Source organism: Embiotoca jacksoni, unplaced genomic scaffold, assembly GCF_022577435.1.
Source record: "Embiotoca jacksoni isolate LCO1_2020_lvr unplaced genomic scaffold, fEmbJac1.0.p SCAF_3, whole genome shotgun sequence".
NCBI lineage: Eukaryota > Metazoa > Chordata > Actinopteri > Embiotocidae > Embiotoca > Embiotoca jacksoni.
The window spans coordinates 15542395-15566104 of record NW_027185381.1 but is presented as its reverse complement, the minus strand read 5'-3'; positions in this window follow the sequence as shown (position 1 = coordinate 15566104).

Here is a 23710-nt window from a genome sequence, read left to right as displayed (position 1 = left end):
TAAAAATGTTAACCGAGGAAAAAAATAAGTGAGCATTTCTAAATGTGGTCATCCTCAAAGTAAGATCACTTTTACAGCATACAGTATATTGCTATGGTCAAAGGTACATTATTGCAAGATTAATCTAAAATGCTATATGCTGATGCAGACACATTGCTTTTACTGCACCTATCATTTCCTAAGTCCAGATTCTCTGATGGAAGCCACTGAGTTATTTCTGTAATAAAAACTAGCTTTTTGTTTGCCATGCTGTCAGACTTTTTGTTTATCAATACACATGGCAAATTCTATTTGAGTGACAGAACATTGCAAAATGCCAAAGTTGCAGAAAGCTTTCAAGTGGAGGGAAATTGAGTATGCAAGACTGACACTGACTGATTTAGCAAATGTCAAGCAGTTATCTTGAGCAACAAGAGCCACAATCATAATCGGAGAGGCTCACTTTCAAGTAGCTGTTGAAAGAGGAGATATTTAAAAAAAAAAAAAAAAGATGTTTCATCTACTTTCCTGTTCTGCTTGAGTCCATAATTCTGAAGATTTCTGCACTTCTGTTTTCATAATGATAGATATAACCTTGATATTCCAGATTCCTTGAATCACATGACTGAGAAAAATATCTGTAAAAACTTTGGATGCCACCTAGAAAAATGTGCACAACAACATTCTTAGTGTATTTGAGCTGTCACTGAGTTGTCAGAGTACAGTGATGCTGACAATTGATTCATGTGCAAATGTCTCCGCTTCCCGGATGGCAGTCAGAGTATATAAAACTCACTTTCCCCTCTGTGAGAATGACAGGATGCAGTGAGTCAAGACAACAAAGCTGTCACAAACAGCTGTCTGCACTGACAATTATCAGATTTATTTATTGACAATGATCGGGCAGAACCACTTCATAAAAAGCAACGTCTGAAGACAGGGACATCCTCTCCTGTTAGACAGGATGGACAACTACGATAATACACCGCACACTTACACTGATAGGATGTTGTCAATCACCTCCTCTTTGAAAGGCTATAGACTGATGGCTGAAAAATTCTTTGAGGCACTCGTTCATTACCTTTCACCATCCTCTAAGAGGGAAGAGCTCGCAGTCAAGTCAATGTGAAGTACCAGATATTGAACTGGGTCACAGAAAAATAATGTTCAACTAAGTGAATTCAGTGAACAATCGCCTCAATAATGAAGATCTACTGTGTTAAGCCCGTAATGATCAAAAGGCTAACACCATTACAGACCCGGGCTCACCTCCGTGTCATAGCGGCTCTCTGAGGACAGCCATACATGCATCTCAAAAAGCACCGAGTGTAGGCCACCGCCCCCAAGTGGCTTATGTGCTTCTGGTCACAAATGCAGTGCCCTGCGGTTAATTTAATGATCTCTCTATCCAAAACCCCCTCTGAAAGGTGAGAGTAATAACACTTGTAACCCTACTTGTTTGGTGGAGAGCAGCGAATGCATGTGACTCAGCTGTGGGGGACGTGTTAATCCTGGCAGCCCGATAGCACTCACCTCTATCCGGAGGCAATGGCCCTTCATGTCTCATCATTTCTTTGCTGTGCCCCACTGCTACCCATTACATAAAGAGGCTGCACTGTTTGTTCATGGCTGTAAGTGTCAGACCTATCTGAGGAAGTTCATTTGTATTAGTGGATGCACACAGCATGCTCTGGCACTCACACCTTATGGGATGGATGTATACTGAGGGCCACCAGCTGATTTGGGTAACAAGGTTTTCCAAAGAGCAAATATTTGGTTTGAGGTTGCTTCCAAGCGGTGCTGAATAAGAAGCATGTAATGAGTTGTATGGTATTGGGTTTTGGCTTTGTGTCATGATAGTGGCAAATCCTACTTGTCCAGATAATGTCAAACATTGTGACATATCCAGCAATACCCAGAATATTTGCAGCTAAAGATAAAACATGAAACTACTCAATCCAAATATCTGTAAACCATTGTTCCTTATTTTATAGATAATAATATACTAGTCAGATAATGTTTTTGCAGATTAAGGTAGCACTTCTTTGATTTATTCTCATTTGCCATCTGTTCCTTTGAAATGCAATACAAATACGACTAAAATTAGAGGTCAAATTATTCCAATTTTTATCATAATTTTCCAGCCAAGACTAAATAATAGTCAAACAATGTGGAGCAAAGACAGTGATGTGAGATTTAATTTCCTTATTCAAATCAGAAAGCTGCAGTAGCTGTTTCTTCTCTCAAAGCCTTCTTCTGTCACATTACTAAGAGGAACATCTGCACACGGAGTCTAAATACCAAACAACTTATGCAAAGAATTGCTCTTCAGAGGCAAAGTGTATATTTAAAGAATGTCCAGCCCTACTGTACTTACAGTGGGAGGACTGAATTTCTTGAGTAAATGTCAGTAATGAACTGGTCTCCACAGGTATAATATCAGCCACTCGGAAGTCATTTAGCCCTCATGCAAACAGCATCTACTACATTTTCACTTGTGTCTTGTGGGTGTTATTTTCATATGGAATCGGCAGATAACTCAACACAGAGCTCATACAGAGTGCTGGACAACTTTTTAATGTTATGCTGTATCTCCTGCTCAGCTGAAGTGAGGTCTAAATGGCCTGAGAGGACACAGTAATGCTTTGAAGCCCACGTATGAGCTGAAATTATGCCTGTGGTCTGTATATGGGCCATTTTGTGTGTGAATAATCCAGGGTGCTTGGAATGCAAATTTTACAGCGTTGAAAGTCTAACTGACATTTTTAATGCATATTCCTAGATCACAAGCAGTTGATCCATCCTTACTGTCAGCCACATATTCATCTTCACACTACTGTTTTAAATCTTTCTGTTCCAGCATTCACAGTCTGAGAGGAAAAGAGCTTTTCGTCAACGTGTTAATTTTCATCTCACACATGCATTCTGTCACGGCAGAATTTGTAATTACCATCATCATGACATACAGTATATTTCTCTGAAAACCAAGACTTGAAAAGAATCCCTGTCAGAAATCAAGTTTCATACCTCTATCACTTGATGGAGTGTATGAGTTTAAGCCTTGCCGCAGTGGGTGGGCCCACTAAATCCTCTTGAATTTGTTTTAGGCAAGTAAACTTTCAGGATTCCGGTCTCACCTTTGTCTTATGTTAATGCACTTCTTAAGACATAAATGTAGGTCTTAAGAATGCATCCACACTGAACAGTTTAGTGTTTCACCGTAAATCTTAAGCCCAGTGGAAAGATGTGTAAATTACATAACATGAGTCAGTCTTGATTTGAGACTCAAGTTTCTTGTTCGCAACAACACAATTGTCACTCCTCACCAGCCAACTTTCCAGGTTCGGCTCCCTAAAACTAAAAATGTTACACAAGACTTGGTATGCAGTCTCTGCTCAAGTTCCAGGTCACAGCAGCACAAAATCACGTGTCACAAAGGTTCTGATGTTGATCAAGCAGCACAATGTGGAAGACTTACAAAGTTATTGTTTCCTCCCTGCTTTATATGAAGGTTACATACCCTTACGAAGTAGTAACTTTGCCACACAGCATGTATGAAGTGATCATTTTACCCCAAGCCATTAGCTTTCCCTAACCAAGTCAATTTTGTTTCTAAAATTAACCAGGGCCGCTAATAAATGACTATGATTCACTCCCACAGGTTATCGTTTTTACTTATCTTTTTGATATGATGATGGATGGATATGTTTTTCACTCCAGAAGGTGGTTTTGCCTTCACTAAGAATGTCTAAAGCATGGTGGTCCATACACTACTTTCTAAAGTTTGTAGTGGAAGAGAAAGGACTTAGTACATTTAATACATTGCACTTCAGTGACTTTCGTCTACAGCTGTATGGATTGGTAAACAAATCATTCTCAAATTATGCCGGGATGGCTCATTTTCTTATTGAGTCCCAGGTGCCGCTATTTTAATCATTACCTAATTGTCTGGCTGCTCTATCGACAGCATATAGAGGCCTCCCACTCTGATTCTGCTGACACTGGCAGGGCCTCCAAGATCTGGGTTAACCTTTCGATGTCCATTGACGCTCCACAGGCTGATGATGATTGATCGAGGTGGCCCTTGCTGTTAGATAATACCTAATCAGCGTTCAGAGTAATTTGTGTAAATGAGACCTCATTATTGATGGTAGGCAACTTTAGGAGCTTTCATGCACGCTGAATCTAAACAGGGATTGGATCAGCAATAAAACTTTGCTTTGTGCCTTCTGCATCTACTGCTTGAGATTGAGGGCAGGCAGGCTGGTTGAACTGTTGAATGGCATATAAGTGGGAGAAGATGAGTTGACAGAGTGCACATGGAGAATGAGAATAAACTGCATACTATACTGTAGACCTGCTACAGGATGATATATTGAATGGGTTGACTATTCCTACTGTTGCAAACAATAAAAGCAATACGGTCATTAGACAAATAATGCTTCGTGCTGCCTGGAGTTTTTCTCTGCCATTTACATATTCATCTGACTTAAATTTGTTCCTTCTTATCATAATTGAGCTATCTATGATGAACCAGGAGGAAATAATTTTCCTTTCCATAAGATGACTTACTCTCAAAAACCATTCTGTCAGCACCTTAGCGGAATAAGTCCATGCAAGGTATTAAAATGATAATAGAGCGTGTGAGTGCTTGACAAGCCGGCTATCGCGGAGATTATGAAAAGTAACTATTATATTCAGCTCTTTACAAATTTCGTCTCTGGTGGAAATGACTGCCAAAAGACAGACAAAAGTTAGCATCTGGACAGCCGTCTCCATGGATAATAAGCATACAGTGGATCTACACCAATATAATCATATATGGTACCTGTAATTATCTTTTGATAAAAACATCTGTCCCGTCATCTGGTTGATGTAGCTTGCATTTTGTCATTAGTTGATGGTCATAACAGAATTTTTAAATTTCAAGTGAACACTATGTGCTGCTGCTTCTGAGATGTTGATGTTGGAGGATGGATGGGTGCCCTAAGGACATGGCCCAGTCCTGGCCCCTGTAGATGGAGCCCTGCCCTGCCACTCACAGCACAAGACCTGGGCTCCGACATGACGACACCAGGCATTGATGATGATTGATCATGTTGTTTTCTTCATTACTTTAAACCCAATCAGTGCTTGCTGTAATTTGAGTAATGACGGCTCATTATTGTCACTTGCAGAGTTTAAGGGCTTCTTTATTTTAGCCCACCAGTAGATCCTTTGGGACAACATTAGAGGATCAATGATTTTCCTTTTTTTTGCATACACATAGCCGGCTTAGAAATCCCATTTCAACGGTGAAGTTCAAATTAATGGCCTGTAATTTGTACGGCAGATGGCTTTGTCATTTCACAACACTTTAAAAAAAAAGACATTACTTTGAAGCTTGAAACTCTGTGAATCCTGAAAATAAATAATTTACAGCGAGGAAATGAGAAACCAGAGGGACATCACACTGTCTATGATAATCACATCCTGGATTTGATCAATACATTATAAATGAGATAGGATGGAAAAAACATATCAGGAGACGAAGATGCATATTTTTTAATCTCATTTTGGTATAATTAAGGTAAATGGACACTAAATATGAAAATACAAAAGTTAAAGTGGTATGGGGCACTTTAATTCAGAACCCTTAATGAGCAACTAATTAAGCATGCAACACTTCAATTATACCGATTACTGCAGCAGATGTACTTACTTTTAATAATTCAATTAATTAAACTTGTGTACAACCCTAAAAGAGGGTTTAACCTTAATTTCATGATTTTGCTCGAATCTGAAGCATCCTACCTGTGCTGTGTATTTGAAAATGAATGTTAAATCATTAAAAGACATGTACTAACTACTGCCAAACAGAGACATACTCTGTTTGACATAGATGAAGTGTACATCTTCGTTCCGACTGTAGAAAAGAAAACATAATTTGTTGCAGCTCATTCCCATTCCCGGAACATCATATATAGCTGCTTTGTCAAATTCATTGGCGTCAGAGAGGTATGCACAAGGTGCCATTAGGGACCAGTACTGTGATCACCTGGGTTGAAGAAGGAGGTCATGTGACCGAGTAGAAAAAGTGACAAAGTCCACGTAGGGAAGGAGGTCAGGGATGGTTCAATGGAACAAACACAGGACTTTCATCTGTAGATTTCTGTTTAGTAATGTACTTACATAACGCAATCTATTCGACTTACATAACGTAGACCTACGTAAAACAACTTACGAAACGTACGAAATGTTACTTATATAGAACTACTTATTCTAATCCAAATCATAATTTCTCCCTCACCTTAATCATGTGAAATTTAAACCTAACCAGATTGCCACAGTGTCACATGTAACCCAGACCACAGTCTTTTCTAAACCACGTGGCTTTTGGTGCCTAAACTGAGGGCACCTTGTGCGTATGTATTAGATGCCAGCGGGCTGTGACAAAACAGCAGTATTTGACACCATGAGATGAGAACGGGTTGCTTGTTCACAGAGCTTTATATGTTTTATGTTTCAGCTGGATGCTTATAAGCTCTGACACACATTTAGTGTCGCTGGTAATCAGCTATTGATCCCAACCATACGAATGAAAGACAAATAATCAAATAGTGCAGTTATTAAAAAGGATATGCAAAATATGGAACATGACAGCTTAATTAAAATAAGTGTGCTGATTAAAGTGAAAGTGAAATGACATGACGCTATGATGGAGACAGGCATCTGAATATCATCCCTATTCACAGAAACTTAAAAATACATTATTAAAGGTGGGTGCTGCAGATGATAAGTGTCTAGCAGCAAAATATAAAGGTATGTTCAAATGAAATTGTTTCAGGGGCAGATTAGGATCATATATTCTCAGATGAGTAAACCAAGGCGATATGACCTTTGTAATAAATACTGTGCAGGTGTTTAACAAAACAATCACAGCAAAGAGCATTTCCAATTTCACTCTATGCCAACAATCAATCATAGGTCCAAACATGGGACATAGCAATAAAGGCACCTGCAAAACCATTAATGAGCCTTTCTACTGCTGAGAGACCCAGATGCTGAGAGAGACCCGAGCAAGGGAATTGTAAAGAAAGGTCATGCCACAACTTTACACTGTCCGATCAAAATCAATACAAATTTTGAGGATAGAATATCAGCAATCCTTGAGGAATCAGTGGCAGATAGGGTGATTAATCATGCTAACACTTTATTATTACCCATGCTACTCTTAAGGTCACAGCATGTGCACATGACAATTTCTCAGCACGTCGGAAAACAAATATCATAATAAAGTGTGAACTGAACTATTTCCATTTCTTGCTTCTTTAAAGTGCTGCTCTTTGCTTTGATGCCACCACAATGACCCTAATATCACACACTGTTATGAAATTTACTGCATAAAAGAATGCTGTGAGACACATGAAAGAATCCACAGCAGTGAAGTCTGTAACAATTCTTGTTTGTAGCCTTGACAATGTTGATCCTGTGAGGCACTAATGCCCTGAATTAGAGCAGATGAATGGGCCACTCTGCTGGTCATGACAGGGTTTCACTAGCCATCTAGTCTTTCCCTTTTCATCTTATTCCCTTTGGTGAATCCCTGGTCCAAATGTTGTCCCCTTTCTTCTGGTCTCAATTTCTGTTCATCAAAAGAAAGGTGAACATATGTCCAAATCCTGTGGCCTCAGCCACAACATACTGTGTCATTAGAGCTGAAATGGGAGGGTTTTGCTGCCATAACACACACAGACAAGCACGCACACATACTCACGCACACATACGCAGACTCAAATATAACATGATGACAGATAAAAACGCAGAAATGTACAGCACATATAGAGATACAAGCATGTTCACACAACTCTACGTGCACCAACAAAAACACACCCAGAGGACACTGACACACACACACACACACGCACGCACGCACGCACGCACGCACGCACACACACACACACACACACACACACACACACACACACACACACACACACACACACACACACACACACAGACACACACACAGACACACAGGTATTTGATGTTCTCCCTTTTTGAAGCCAAATTCTTGTTATCACTGCTCGCTATATACCTTGCTCCATTTCCAAGGTTTTTGAGGAGAGTCCAGGGCTTTCATCTGAGAGCCACCGTCTATACAGAAGCCAACAGTCTCAGAACCAGTGACATACTGACTGATGGTTAACATTTGAAAACCCTCGCCTTATATTAATACATGACAGGTACAACTGAAATACCAGGTGAGCGGAAACCACACACAGGCACTCAGACACAGACAAAGCCAAAGGGATGTACACACTCACTCCCACAGACACATAAAGACCAATGCAAATCTGGCTACCCCTGTCCTTGATCTTTAGATATATTTAGCTTTTAGATGTCACACATCATCACTTTGTTAAGTCTTTCTGCCCCCGACAGCACACCTCAACCAACAATACTCCTCTCTTTCTCACACTAACACCCACTCCTTGAAGCTCTGTAGAGAACCACTTACAGATAGAGTAGGTAGACATTAGCCATTAAGTCTTGTTGCTGCCATTTCCTGTCTCATATTAGCAGAATTAGCATTAGAAGCTTAGACTTTGAGCAGCAGAGACTTACAGAGGACGGCAGTTGCACTTGTATAAAACATCTGGGGTGTGGAAGTCAGTTTCAAGGTCAAGCACGTTCCAGATTGAATGTTTTAAATTTTTCCTTGCAGTTAGGAGCACTTTTAAAATTCTGTATTTAGATCATGTAAAAAGGGGAAATTAAGATAATGCAAACAACAAATGGTGTAAACTGTCTTTACACTCATTTTTAATAACTGAAGCATTGAAATATATTCACTATAAGATCATTGCTGTGAATTATTATAGAATATGCATGTGTGCAATATATTATTTAACTCACTACTACATCCTGTTTATTTTTTGATTTGACATGTTTAGAAATTTCTTCCCCAATACTGTACATTCAAATTTACACAAAATAGTTTACAGAGTAAATTAAATGTTTTTGGCTCTGGTATTACTTTTAGATTTAAGCTGTCACTTTCATTGTTTTAGAGATTCCAACTGATTAAACTGAGATAGAAAACCGAGACTAGAAATGAATAATGGCCATCAGTAGCTAACCTATGCTTTGGTCCTGTTTGATTAGGACCAGTGACTTACAGTGGTGAGCTCTGTGGTGCTAACCAGAAAGTAAGTGGCATTCATTCAAAGGAATGTATTTGTACCACTTACTCCTGTATAACAACTGAAAGCCATGCAGCATTTTTTTCTTGTGGATCAAAAGATATATCCTGATTAAGGGTTCAACAAGACTGGGTGGTGAGACACAATTAATATGTTAGCTTCCTGTGTTCGGGTTCTCCTGAACTTCGCAATGTCATAATGGTGTGCAATTATTTAGTCAGGCAAAAGTTAAAGTCCACCAAAGCTGAACTCTATGCAAAGAAGAATATACTGTGACAATCCACTAATTGTGGCAATTCCACAAAAATGTATTGTTTTTGGCCCAAAATTTTGCTTTCAAGAATAATTATGTGACCAGACTGTCAAGCCTTGAATTCACACCTCTGTCCATAACTTCAGTTATGAATGAGCTCACCAAATGGTGTGGAAATGTTTGGATAAATAAGATAAATAAGAGTCCTGGGTCTAATGTCTCACATACTAAATGAATCTCCGTACTCAGTAGGCTATCAGTCTTTTAGCCTTTGGGGTGCTACGACTAATATTTTGGAGTTTCCTCACAGTGCCAAGACATCTTCTGCGTGCTGGTTGTTTACAGTTCGATTAGCTACCTCGGATGGGAGAATGTAGTTGAGAGACAATGTCTACAACTGCATTGTTTCCCGATTTGCCAGTTTACATTCACCTAAAACCACTACAGCAAAGCTATAAAAAGCTAAAATACCATCAGGCGATAGCTAATGGATTGCATTTCTGTAAATGCATTGAGCCTCTTTTTCCTCCATATTCACTGTTTACCTTCATCATGCAACCAAAGATGATTGGTCAGTATTGGACTACAAACAGAAACCAGGACTCTTCTGGTACAAAAAAAATCTTGTTCTGAATCAGGTACACAAAACAAAAACCGGTTTGAAACCTCCTGCTTACCTCTGAACTTATGCGTAGGAAAGCATCAAAGACAAAGAGGTAGCTGCTTCTTTTTGTCTTCAGACAAAAGCACCATTTACTATTATTATCAAGACCTCAACATGAGTTTCTCCTTTTGCAGCCTATCAGTGTGTGTATGAAAGAAGGAGAGGCAGAGGGAGAGGGAAAGAGAGAGAGAGACAGGGTGGGGGTTGAGGGTGTACTTAACTCTATTGTTCTAAAAATGTTCATTTCCTTTTTGAACACATATTTGATTTACTATTTGGCAGGATTTCAATGCACTTTTACCCTCCATTTTCAGCAGAGGAGGAGTTAGTTGACACTCTCAATTCAGAACTCCACCAAAAGCTGAGGGGATCCCTGGAGAATCACTCATTCATTCAGCATTCCCATCAGCCCATTAGACTGGCCATCAGCCAACATAACTGCTTCCTGTTTCTCTAAGACACCTTTTTCATCCTTACTTTAATTCAGTTGTTTTTGAAAGTTCCAACGGGAAGAGGTAGTAGATTACTTTAGCCCGAGGATTCTCATACATTTAACAAACCAAACCAAATATCGGGAGAATACTGATGCATTCATTCATTGCTTACTCAAAAGCATGAGGATTGGATTGAGAATCTATGGCATGAGCAACACTGGAGTTGTTGTAAAAGTGCCTAAATGCGCAGTGTAAGTGAAAAAGTAAAGGGTCAGCATGTGTAATTGGATTCCACCGATGAAACATTTCCACTGACTGTCTCTTTGACAGCCGAATCAGTGACTGAGAGAAAACATCCTCTGTGTAATAAACAGAAATATTAGGCATTCTGGAGTAATTACACTGGCTATGAATAAAATACTGCATTAAAAATGTTCCCAAAATGTATTATTAACAGGAATACAATTTTTTATGCAACATGAAACATTTAAACAACAAAATCTGGAAAGCTCTGTCAGAATGTGTTTCACATTTTGCAGCAGTGTTATTCATAATAGCACTTCCTGTATTTGCTGTGTAAGCCAACAGATGATTGCTATTATATGCTACACATTAGCAAAATTGAAGCGCAGAAGGTGAAAATGGAGAAACAGGATAGTGTTTTTATACATGTAGGGCATAAATTATGTCCGATCGTGCAAGCTTGATGCCACCGTTGAACAGCTAGTCAATGGAGAGGGCAGGGAGAAGCAATGGAGCGATGTAATGTGTAATCTTACTACTCAATGGGCTGTGCCCAGCAACGGGCCTCTGAATGCTGGAAGTGTCAGAGAGATAAATAGCGGAGTGTCCCCCTCGAAAAACATGATTAATACCCCGCCTGGTGACGCTGCTGAAGATGAAGTGGGAGCAGCTGGCTCAGGCAGCGTAGGCACGCAGGGAGAGGTGGGAGGGGGGACGGGAGCGAGCGCAGCGGAGCAGAGAGGGCAAAGAGTAGGACACACTGGCAGCTAGGGGAAAGGAAGGCAAGGCAAGGGCAATCTGGGCCACCATAGGCACAGAGACCCCTACCTCCCTTCATCTCCCCATGTATTCAGTTTTATTTCTTTTTTTCATTGTGCTTTAGCACTTAAATAATCTTTAGCCACTTATTTACTGTACATGCTGCTTGTACAACAAAAGTAAACATGCGGGGCTTCACGGACAACGCTTTGTTTTTTTTGTTTGCCCCATAAAAGTTTAAGCCTCTGTCCTTTAATTGTAGAAATCTTACAGGAAATCAAGGCTACCAGGAAATGAATCTCGATTCAATTATACAGCCAAGCAGGTCATGACCCTGACATTTATGACGTCCAGAATGAAGCAAAATATCCCACTAATATATGGCACGCGACCATTTTCATGAGTGTTATTAACATGAATGCGTACAGGTGTGAGAGATTGAATGAGTTGACATACTGCTAGCGGAAGTCATCCCTCATGGACAGTCGTCATGCAAATTTCTATGCCCCCCCCCCAAAAAAGTGCATTCAGTGTTGTTTACCATCATATGCAAGCTTTACAACCACCCGTGCATCACTTTCCAATTGTTCCTTGACAAACAAAGTTTTGTCAGTTGGTAAAAATACCAGTTCCTGTTAAGTACAGTGTCCCCTGCTGAGTGGGGCCTGTTTCAGTGGAAACATTTGAAACTCTCCAAACACAGTGCAGAGCACATGGAGTTATTGGGTCCGTTCTGTTGTGTAAGTAAACATGTCGAGGGGTGGGCTACTTTTTCATGGTTCAGGGGCCCCAACCCTCCCCTCACACAATTAACTTTTCCAGTGTAATGAGATGATTGATATGCTGGAAGTGTGTGCTTTAAGGAGATATTAATCATTCCCTCTGGTAATTTTAATCATGCGTTCCATCATCCCCAGCTGCTGAGGATCACCTTCCTAGCAAACAAAGGGCGGCCACGCCACTTGCATAGTCATTCTGTTCTAGTTTAACTTTATTTTATGCTGGTTCCTCCCATCTGTTCGCACAAGCCTCCACAGCCCACGTTGCACGTTGACAAGCTGGGGAAGCAGTGTGTGGGTGGGTGATTGTATGAGTGTGTCTGTGTGCATGTATGTGTGTAAACTTTAGAAACACAGGCATCTTTGAAATGGTAAATCTAATCCTCCAGGTCCGTGACAAGTTGGTACAGCGCCACCAGCCACCTCCACTAACACGTACAGTAATGCATACAAACAGCGGGCACGCGCACACACACACACACACACACACACACACACACACACAGTCTCTCACAGACACAATCAATGTGACACACTTACTGACACACGCACACAGAAACATATACACAAGCACATATACCACATGGTGTGGGCAATATGTCAGAGCAGAGCATAATTTGGCATTTGAACCAGTCACTATTATTGGAAGTATGAAGAAATGCTGCAGGGAAGATTTGTTTAGATGACAAACAACTTAGAAACTCTTTCTCTCCCTTGACTGCCTTGAAAGTCAAAGAGACTTATATATTCCCAAAACACTGATTAGTTCATGTTGAGCGCCTCCATTGTGCTGTACTGTACGTCTGCATTGTTGTTCCATGTTCTTACCCAAGGCTATGTAAGATTTAGAAGGGTATTTCACAATCAAAGGCATTTCTGCTATGAATTTTATTCAGGTTTTGTATTGTCAGAGTCAAGGCCACGGGGAAGCTAGTGGTCACCCAGCGGTGCTCTCAACCACAAAACAGGACAAATCTGACTATACAAGAGCACAAAATGTACCATCTCAGTGGGAGAATACAGCATCCGATCCTTTCTGGGAGGTGAAATATAAACCATACAGAGAATAAGCTTATTTAGTAACACTTATACAAGGTTAAATAATAATAAATCAGAGGGATTATCAAGGAAAATCTCGCAAAATCACTCATGGATTTAGTATTTTTGACTTTATAATTTTATTGACCAGTCTCAGTTCTGCTTCTTGAGATAGTCAACAAAACAGAGGCTCCACAAGGTTGTACAAACAGGCTGCTTCTGCTGAAACTAGCGACTGCTCAAAACTTCCACTTGACAAGTATCCTAAATGCATGCTTAATCATGTACAAAATTAATGACATCCAGCTGACAGATATTCCATCATCAATGCAGAAGTTTTTGAAAGTTATTGAAGGGGGCTTGTCTGGTTGTGCACAGATTAGCATTGCTTGCATGCAGTCAGAGGCCAATGCAAAGTAGATAGGTTAATCCCCAGGACGAGTTGATAGGACACATCCCTAAATGCACCGTGCCTCGCTGCATCAAAAACCCATTAATTGCGCCCAATAGGAAAAAAAAAAAAAGTAATTTAATTTTACATCAAGTCCAGCCTCATCTGTTATCTGTGGCACACTTCTGTAGAGTACATAAAGGTAATAGAGGGTTTCAGGGGCTATTCCCCACTTATTATCTAATAATGATGAATGAATATGCCGGGAAGTGACAGCTGTTTAGACATTTTGTCGGCGGAGAGAGGCATCTATTTGTAACTTTCCTGGAAATCTGCTCTTGTTCACTTTGAGGATAAGAAGCAACTTCAGTGCTCCGTCTGTTGCAGTGAAAAGAGAAAATACTGCAGCATTTTATCTAAAGGCTAAAGAGCACAAAGATACCCAAAGAGTCTTGGGATCTTGAGCCAAGTATGAAAAAATATTAATTAGATGGATCTGTCTGTTAAAACTCTGTCAATTTTGATGTTCTGAAAATATTATCATGAGTTATATATTATTTGAGTTATTTCTCAAAACATTACCGAGGTCTTACTTGAAAATATTAATTAATGACTTTTTATTAGTAGTATCATATTCATATTTAACTCTTCAGGTGATTTGACAGACGCTTAAACTTGTCAGAGACTTACTGCATCACGTTTTTGCTAAAATACTATGTAATTAAAACACAATTTTAGTCAAATCTAGTAAAAAAAAAAAAAATAGGCTGATGGGGGAGTCACTATGTGTGAAGATCAGTACTTCAGAGTTTTGAAGCCAAAATTAACAAGAAGAAAATGATCAGGTTATAGTATTAAAACACCATAACCTGACAGGTCTGTTTTGATAGATACACATCACCAATATTATTACCAGTGCAGTGTTATGGTGTATTAGTGCAATTCATAAACTGAATATCTTCCATTCAGAAGCATTTCAGATTTTTATTATGACTTCATGCTTTTAACTGATCTAAATGGTATTGATAGAGTGGAATAGCAGATAGGAACTGTTTTGTGAAAGGTGCTTGCAAAGAAAACATGACGACTGCTGGCTGGCCCTCATTATTTCCACCTTGCTTTACCCTGGCACTCCTGCTCCGCTGCATGACTAAGAGACAATTAATCCTAATAATCAGGGCCTTAGCCCTCATTCCTCATTCTGGCAGGCCTCTTTTTCCACTAGGGCACGGAGGGAGTGCCCGAGCCACGGATCTCTGCTGCACAGATGAACCTCATACAGATGTTGAATGAGCAGTGTGGTTAATGGCTTAGCCTTCTTATGGCCTTCACACATGTACAAATATGGAAAACTGAAGGTAGCATTTTATCATGTCATGTCTGCCGCTGAACGGGAGACTGGTAGGATATGATATATATTTGGTTTAGCATTCTAAGCAGAAGAGGGGACTTAAAAATAGAAAGATAAGAATGTGGGCGTCTGTTAAAGCCTGTTGTGAGGCTTCAGTCCAACATGTTGGCACTAGTCATTTTCACCTCAGTTAACTCTATATACCATTGAGTTGTATACTAAAGTTTTGACATCCCTGGGAAAATTCATTGCTTTGGTCATTTGTGCAAGTGAAAAGAAGTAAATATCACCTCTGCAGAAAATGTTTCTAATAAAAGCTAATGCACAAAAAAGCAGTAAGTGTGGCATGTGCAAAAAGTGTGGGCACCCTACTAAGTAGTCACCCACTCTTCCCTGCAGATCCCTGTGATTTCTAAGATAATTTAGGCTGTCTTCAGCATTATTTTGTGATTCTTAATTTTGAATTGTCCTAACACAGAAAACCAGACTCTTTCCAGGTTCTTTTTGCATCCAAAATGTTCTGATATTTGGTGGCATTCATTCTTTCGTTTGCAGTGTTTCCTGTGCCACTGGCTGCAACACAACCCAAAAGCAAAAATATTTCCAGACCATGTTTTACAGACGGCAAGGTGTTCTTTTCATCAAATGCAGCTTCTTTTTTCTCCAAACCTATCTTTGGTGATTATGGTCGCAGAGCTTAATTTTAACTTCATCTGCACTTGTTTCTAAAACCACTCCAGCTTGTCCAAATGTTGTCTTGCATATTTCAGATGCTGACTTTTGTGAGGAGGTCACAGTAGACGCTTTCATGTAGACCCTGTTTGTGCATCAGTGCAGCACAGTGCAAAGGCGCCTACCACTCCTGTGTCAGCTAAACCTTCCTGCAGCTCCTTTTCAGACACATGGTGGGTTTTGCTCTGTTTTTCTGTCCAGCAGATAGATGTACAGATCTATCGGAAAGTGTTCCTTTTCTCCATATCGTGTCTTTACTTTCACATATCCCCTTTACGTCTACTTCTTAATGGCATTATGAACAGTACAAATTGCAAGCTAGAAGCACTTTGACATCTTTTTAAGCCATACCATTCTTTGTCGGACATCAGATAGCTTCATTTTCATATCGTCAGTCAGCAACTATGAGGAGCTCATGGTTGTTGAGTATTACTGCGGGGTTTCAAAAAATCCTGGATTTGCCATCAGCTGATAAAGTCCTACGATGACAAGTCTTGACCGGCCTTAAGAGTCAAATAATTAATGAACTTTCCAAACTTTTACATATGTCACAGTTATTGTTATATATAATGGGGCAGGCCTTGTATCTATTTCTTTTCACATTAAAAATGACCAAAATATGTAACTAGCACAGGGAAACCCAAACTTTTACTCACAACTGCATAAACCTTTCTGCTGAGGCAACAACTCTTAAAATATGTATTGCATGCTGGCGCTCATGCCGCAAATGTGCACATGCTTTTGTCAGCAGTGCCAGAGTGTAGTGACACCCTTTCATATCACAGCAGAAAGGCTGTGATGTAATGTTTGACTTATCAGCATGGGGACCTAATCTTCTCAAATTAGAGTCCAAATGACTGGTGAGTGCTACAGTCCCAGCGTGTGGAAGCAGAGGGAGTGCTATGACCGCCGCAGACAGGAGGCCTAGGCAAACAAGCAGATGCTAAGGGGCTGCTTCAGATGCGGAAGAAGAAAATCACCATCACAATACAGCAATTATGGCAGTCTCAAATCCACTAGGCTGCAGCACAGTGTGTTCTAACAGCATCTCAGCAGCACTCACAGCATCCCACACAACAAGCTCATTAGGCCAGCACATCCTCCCTCTGATTTAGGCTATAGAGGAATTAATGCAACAGCACCTGGTCTCTGAAAGCCATCCATCCTGCCACGTACAGCCGGCCGCACTCAGGTTATGCATTATCTTCTTTAAAAAACGTGCAATGTGGCCACCCCTTTTCAGTTTTAAGCTGCACCTCTCTTTTTCCACAGTGCTATGTGAGGGGAAGGCATATTAATCACACTCACAGCCACTAATGCTAACAATCAGTCAACACAGTTGGCCAGGCTCTCCATCTCTGGTGACAAGGAGGTTTGTCCTGAGGCCTGCTGATTTGTCCTGCCTCGAGGACAAAATACACAACCCAGGCAGCCTTTTCCTACAGCAATACCACTCTACCATATATTATTTTACTTAAATGCAGAAAATGTACATTAAATATAGTTTTCTACAGTAATTCTAACTGAGAATAAAAATTGAATTCCAAGTTATAAAAATAACCCCATTTAAAATATTCATGAATCTACACAAACACTGTATATTCCAAGGGCAGATACAGTTTGGGGAAAAACTAATTTGCTTTTGGAGTGATTTTCTACAACATGGATACAACATATGTCAAACAGTCAAGTTTTGAAAAACAAACAGCTGGCTAGTTCAACTGAGAGGAAACTGCCTACTGAGCAAGAATGATCTCTCCCTGAGTGTCATCCGCCAGCAGCATGAGGCAGAACCAGCATGTTTGGATTCCTACTGTACAACAAGAATATGGCTCCTCTTGTCAACTTCAAGCTGACAAGTGTAACATTGACGCAAATTAATACAAAAATTGCTCAATTAATTCCATCCTGAGCTCCGGCGTACAGAAAAATAAATAAAATCAATTAAAAGGCAAATTCTATGAATGTGCTGAGTGCAGTAATCTGTGTGCGCACAAATTGTCTGTGTATGAATGTTTATGTGTGCGTGCAGTTGCCTATACAAGTTTTCAGTAGCATGTTCTGTTTTTTTTTTTTTTCCATTTCTGAAAAAGGAATGCTAATTATTGGGCTTCAGGTAGCGTAAAATGTACAGCTGTGGCGACTGTCAGTGCTCGGTGGACTATTGAGCTGGTGTACAACATGACAGTGGGTGGTGTCTCTCGCTTTCATCCCAAGAATCACCCGGTGCTGTTGCCATCTTTTGCCAACGTCAATCACCAGGTTGCTTTTGAAGCACACACTCAAGCTGTATCTCCTTTCCTACACATACATTTTGTGTCGGGGATTATCTGGAGAACATCAGTCGGAAACAGGGCTGTAGAGTGACCCTTCTCAAGGTGTCTGTGTCCTCCAAAAAGGGAATATACCTTTCAGTGTCAGCTATAGTTTTGCAGGTAGTTGAGGTGAGGTTGAGCGATAATGTTTACATTTTAGATCACCTCATATTCACTTGAAAGAGCCAGATGGCAGTGACAGTCCGTGCACAACACTTTTGAGTGGGGTATGTTAGCAACAGCTGCATACTATGTTCCACTGCTCTACATGACTACATATCATAATTTGTTAATAAAAAAAATTCTTTACACTCCATGCCAATATTGAGCCAGATTGTTGGCATTTGAGAACAAACTTTGTGGACCAGTTTGATGTCAACTTGGATTACTTAATTTCTGACGAATTACAGATGTTTGAATCCTCACTCAAAGAGATTGCCAGTACCTGAACTAACAACATTTGCAGCTATGTGCTGTCACAAGAGAGAGTAAATGTACACTGGAGGTGACATTAAAAAAATATTTGTAGATGTGTTTTGAATCAATTCATTGCCACTTCATAATAATCACTTGTAAATTTGTCCAAAAAAAATGAAATATGCCTTGCAGCATCCCATAACATTATTTACAAAATAGGTTCGCTTGTAATAACTGATTATAATATTTACATCATAGAATGTTGTGTGCATCCCTTTATGGAAAATTGCATCTTGTATTCATATTACATTGGCATTTGGAAAATAAAATACAAATATTATTATTTCAATTAGATTATTCATGCATATCTAAATATGGCTTTAACTGGCAGCCGGTGGCACCACTATTGAGTTTCTCTTGCTGGTGCTATGGGGTTGCTTGATTTTCCGGTGAGGATGCTTTAAAGTTTAGAAGTTCCTATTATTGTGCCGCCTGCCACAGTTTAATTTCTACTGCCACACTCCACACCTGTAGTACCTGCTCAGTAACATATGTCAATCTGAGTTTGCACAAGGAGAGATATTCAACTCAAAAGATTTAAATGTAATCGTCACTAAACTGGCAATATAAACACAGCTGTGGATATAAAATTTCACAAAGTTACTCTACAGAAAAGATCTGCACACAAGCAGCAAGCAATAAACATGGTGTGTGTAGGCCCTACATTTCAGCCTCAGATTCAGAGATCACAAACTCATGCTGCCAGTTACCAACACTCTGTTCCACAGAACTAAAGGTAAATGAATGAGCATTACATAAAGAAAGGATGAGGTGTCAATATTAGTGTCTCAATCACCAAATGCATTAACTTTGTAACAGCTAACAGAGGGGAAAAAACATGTACTTACCATTTGGCGTCTTCTTAGCAAAGCAATGCGTCTGTCGCTGAGATCGAGTGTGAAGGCATCGTTGATTTTATCACAGTCCAAAGCCCCACGTTTTCTGTGTTCATAGCCAACAGTGCAGGTCACTGGTTCTTGAGTCTCCACTGCTCCTCAAGAAGTTTTTTTAATATCATCAATGTTAGTATACTCAGAAGAAATCACGGGCAGGTCCTCTTTCTCCACATGCAGACGTTCATGGAGAAAAACGATCCATCATGATACATTCACTTCTCCAATGCTAAAGTTACCAAACTTTGCTCACTGGGAATGCTCTGCACCTATTGGCCAAATAAGGTCACCTGAGTTGACTTTATGGTTGGTTTTTTTTTTTAAATCTAAAATTAAAAAGTTGTCGGTTTGATTTACATTTTTTTTTTTTTTTATCTTTATAAAAAAAGAAGATAAATAACGTGTTTATACATCAGAAATTGTTGTGACAATGATGATGAATGATGTTGGGTATTTGGTGGATAGGTTAAACAAGGTTGAAAAGGTTCATCCTGATAGCCAGAGTATGGAAATTTTAATACTCGCAAAGAAGAGTAAGTCTATGGAGCCAGTGGTCTGAGCCAATGATCATAAATCTAGTTACATCACATGTTGGTTGATAGTTACAGTTGATGTTATTTCAATTCATTCGCATACATTTGGCCACCACATAATGACTGTCAGTCACCTTGACACCATGTTGAAATAGTGTACGGTCTTCCATCCTTGATTTGGCAGTGGGGTTTTCATATAATTCTCTTCATGTTTTCGGCATTATGTCATGATCGCAGTCATTACTGCAATATGCATTATGTGTCACACATTTTTTGTTATTGTCTGTAGAGTTCAGAGTTCACTACAGACATACATGTCATCTATCATGCATAGTTGAGTTACACTGAGCTACACTTGCTGAGTCAAAGTGCATAACAAGGAGATGTTGGAGGGTGTGGTGGGTGGAGGGGTGTCTGAAAATGGGAGGATGTAAAACACAGCATATATAGTTGAGCAGGATTGAAACTCACTTGGCTGATTTTGTTGCCCCAGGGAGGGCTAACACTAAAATGCTCTCTGACCATGAAATGGCCCTGCTCGGTAATGGTGGTTAATGGCTGTGCGGTGCAGAGGAGCTGAGCCAAGGCAGGAGGGAGTCCTAACAGGGGCATCCTGCCTGCTCCACTAGGACCTGGTGAAGGAAAAGGGGAGGTTGAGGTAAGAGTAATGTTTTACTTGAAATTATAAATGACAATGTGCTGTATTCAGGATGTGCGACTGGAAATTTAGATCATCAATAACTGCTAGATAAATATCATATAGTCTAAAAAAAAAAAAGATTTCCCACCAAGCTGGACCATCCATCCATTCAATATCCATACCCGCTTTATCCTGTACAGGGTCACAGGGCTGTTGGAGCCTGTCCGAGCTGACTTTGGGCGATGGCAGGATACACCCTGGACAACCAGTCCATCGCAGGGCCAACACAGAAAGACAGACAACCATTCATACACACATTCACACCTACGGCCAACATAGAATCACCAATCAACCTAACATGCGCCTCTTTGGACTGGAAGCCGGAGCATCCGGAGAAACCTGGCACAAGCACAGGGAGAACATACAGCAGGTTTGAACCCAGACCCCTCTTGCAGTGAGGCGATAGTACTACCAAGATGGACATTATACAAAAAAAAAAAATCTTGAGTAATTATGTAGTGACATACAACCTATTCTTTCGCCTCTGAAGCATAGGTCCAATTCATGGTTTTCTATATTTAGACGAGTAAATAATACCACTGAGCATCACTATCATAATGGACGTCATGAGGAAACAAAGGTTCTACATATACTGTACACTGATACCAGAGTAAGGTTGATTGAATTGACCTTTCCAGATTAGAGCATGTATTTTACCCTTTGTCCTTTGACTCCATGACTGCTGAACTACAGTTGACGATGGAAGTCATTACTTGTGTCCAGCTATGCTATGACTTGAAGTGCTTCTGACTGATATCATTGCCCTCATCAACACAAGGTTTCACCAATGTGTCCTCCAGCTGAATACCTGAAAGAGCAAAACCCACGGGCGATGTGTGTCTTAAGACAGCAAAACAATGGCATATCATGGGCCAAACCATGGCCAGATGAGGTTCCTATTTTAAAGCCATCAGGCAATACAGCATGTGACAGTGCAGAGGTAATGGAAGTATTATAGCCTAAAAGTGTCTCTCTCTATAGGTCATTACAAGACACAAGACATCACTGGACCAGACCTTGCAAGTAGACTTGCCTTTGATAGAGGGATATTTTTTCAGGTTTGTATTAATAGGTCACTTTATTATTTTCCAAGCAAATACCAGATTTAGATTTGCGGAAAAACAAAAAACAAAATGGACTTCCTAACTTAATTCATCAATACAACACCTTCTTTTGACACTTTTGATAACTTGACTTAATATGTTGAAATCTTTCAGCATTGAAATGTGCTCTGATTTATCACATTTTCCAGTGATATTGTGAATTTACTTGTTAACAGCTGCTATTTATGCATCCACCGAATAGGAGACAACATTTTCCAGGTTGTTTTTCTGGCCACCTGGTGAATCCAAGTCTAATATCCACTCTCCTTTTAGCTTTGTGCTTGGTCTCTACTATTCAGAGGGAAATATGCATTTAGCAACTGCAACTGCTAAGGACTTGAGTATGTTCAACAGCTGGGTACTAAGCTAACTTTGTGTGTCTGCTGTTTGATACTGGGCAGTGAAGGCTGGGTTTTTCAGAGCTTATTTGCAGCAAACAGCTGTGTGCTGCAGCAAAAATTGATGCCATGAGAGTGAATCAAAGCAGTAAAGATGGGAATCGTTAAACCCCAAAAATTACCTGAAAGATACTATTAAGCGAAGGGAAAAAGAAGAGCTGGATTTATTCTTGGTTCATTGCTCTGTATGTCCCAACATACTGTGCAATGGCCCTCCATTGTTGATATAAAAATAGTGATTCCAGCTGCTTTAAAGAACCAATAAAACATTCCATTTATACCTGAAAAAAGGGATTATTGTTTATTTGTGGCTTAAACATATTTGTATGTGTGACTGTTGTAAACAGTTAAATAATTTTGAATTTAGATAGTATATAAATTTGATGTGGCCAAATAAAGACTAGGTCCACTTTTACCTAAATAACTCCATGGTAGTATGTAAAATGTGTCCTCAGATTTGATCTTGGAATGACATACGGATGATTGGTTTGATTCACTTTAATGCTTCTAAGTTTTTTTTTTTTATTGTCAGTGTTTACAAAAATGGAAAAGCATTAGAATTCATTGACAATGATCCTTTTAGTAGCTTCCAATGTTGGTCTTACTGTTCAGTATTTTCCTCATTACTGATTTACCAAGCATAAACTTTTGTATTTGTATAAACAGACACATAAATAGAAGTATAAGCGCACAGACATAGACTTGCTTATGTCCTACATTAAGACCCTGAGTTTTCTAGCGCTGTAGAACAAATCCAGTATTAATCAGATTTGACGATGAGTCACGATAAGGAACTGAGTCATCAGCTGTGGAGACAGTGAGGAAATACAAAGACTACTGAGGGTTAAGCTGCAAACCTCTTCTGACAAACCTTGTCCGAGAAAGCTTTAGTGGACACAATGACAAGTGAAATATGGGGTCAACTATCAGTCATTCATCAATGAACCCATCCTGTCATCATTTGAATTTTTAGCACTAGCCAATATTAACCTTCATAACCCTGAGTCGCATAAGACAGCTTGGCAATGCCTGAGACTGACAGGCACAGTATCAAAGTAACTGTTGGGTGTCAGTATAATAAATGCTTTCAGTCACATAAAGCCATGGATGAAATGGTACCAGCATGATGATGGGCACTTGAAGAGCTCTTCATAAAAGTCTTATCCTAACCGTTTTATACTGAGGCTATGGCAGCTGTGTCTGGACTACGCAAACATAAAATGTAAGTACATTTTTTTGTGAGGATGTTTTAAAACAGTTACTAACTTTTGTCTCCGCTGCATGTCCTTTGTGCTCTTACAGATAGTTGTGCCAAGTAAAGCTGCTGAGGGCCGTTCCAAAGCTCAGGGCTATTCAATGTAATCGTTACAATCCATTTGAGTGGACGGAAGCATGTGGCCTCAATGTATAGAGGGTCCCTCTGTGACCTCTACTGACCTGAAAGTTCACTGGCCTTAAGTAAGTCTGAGATAAAGTTACATGT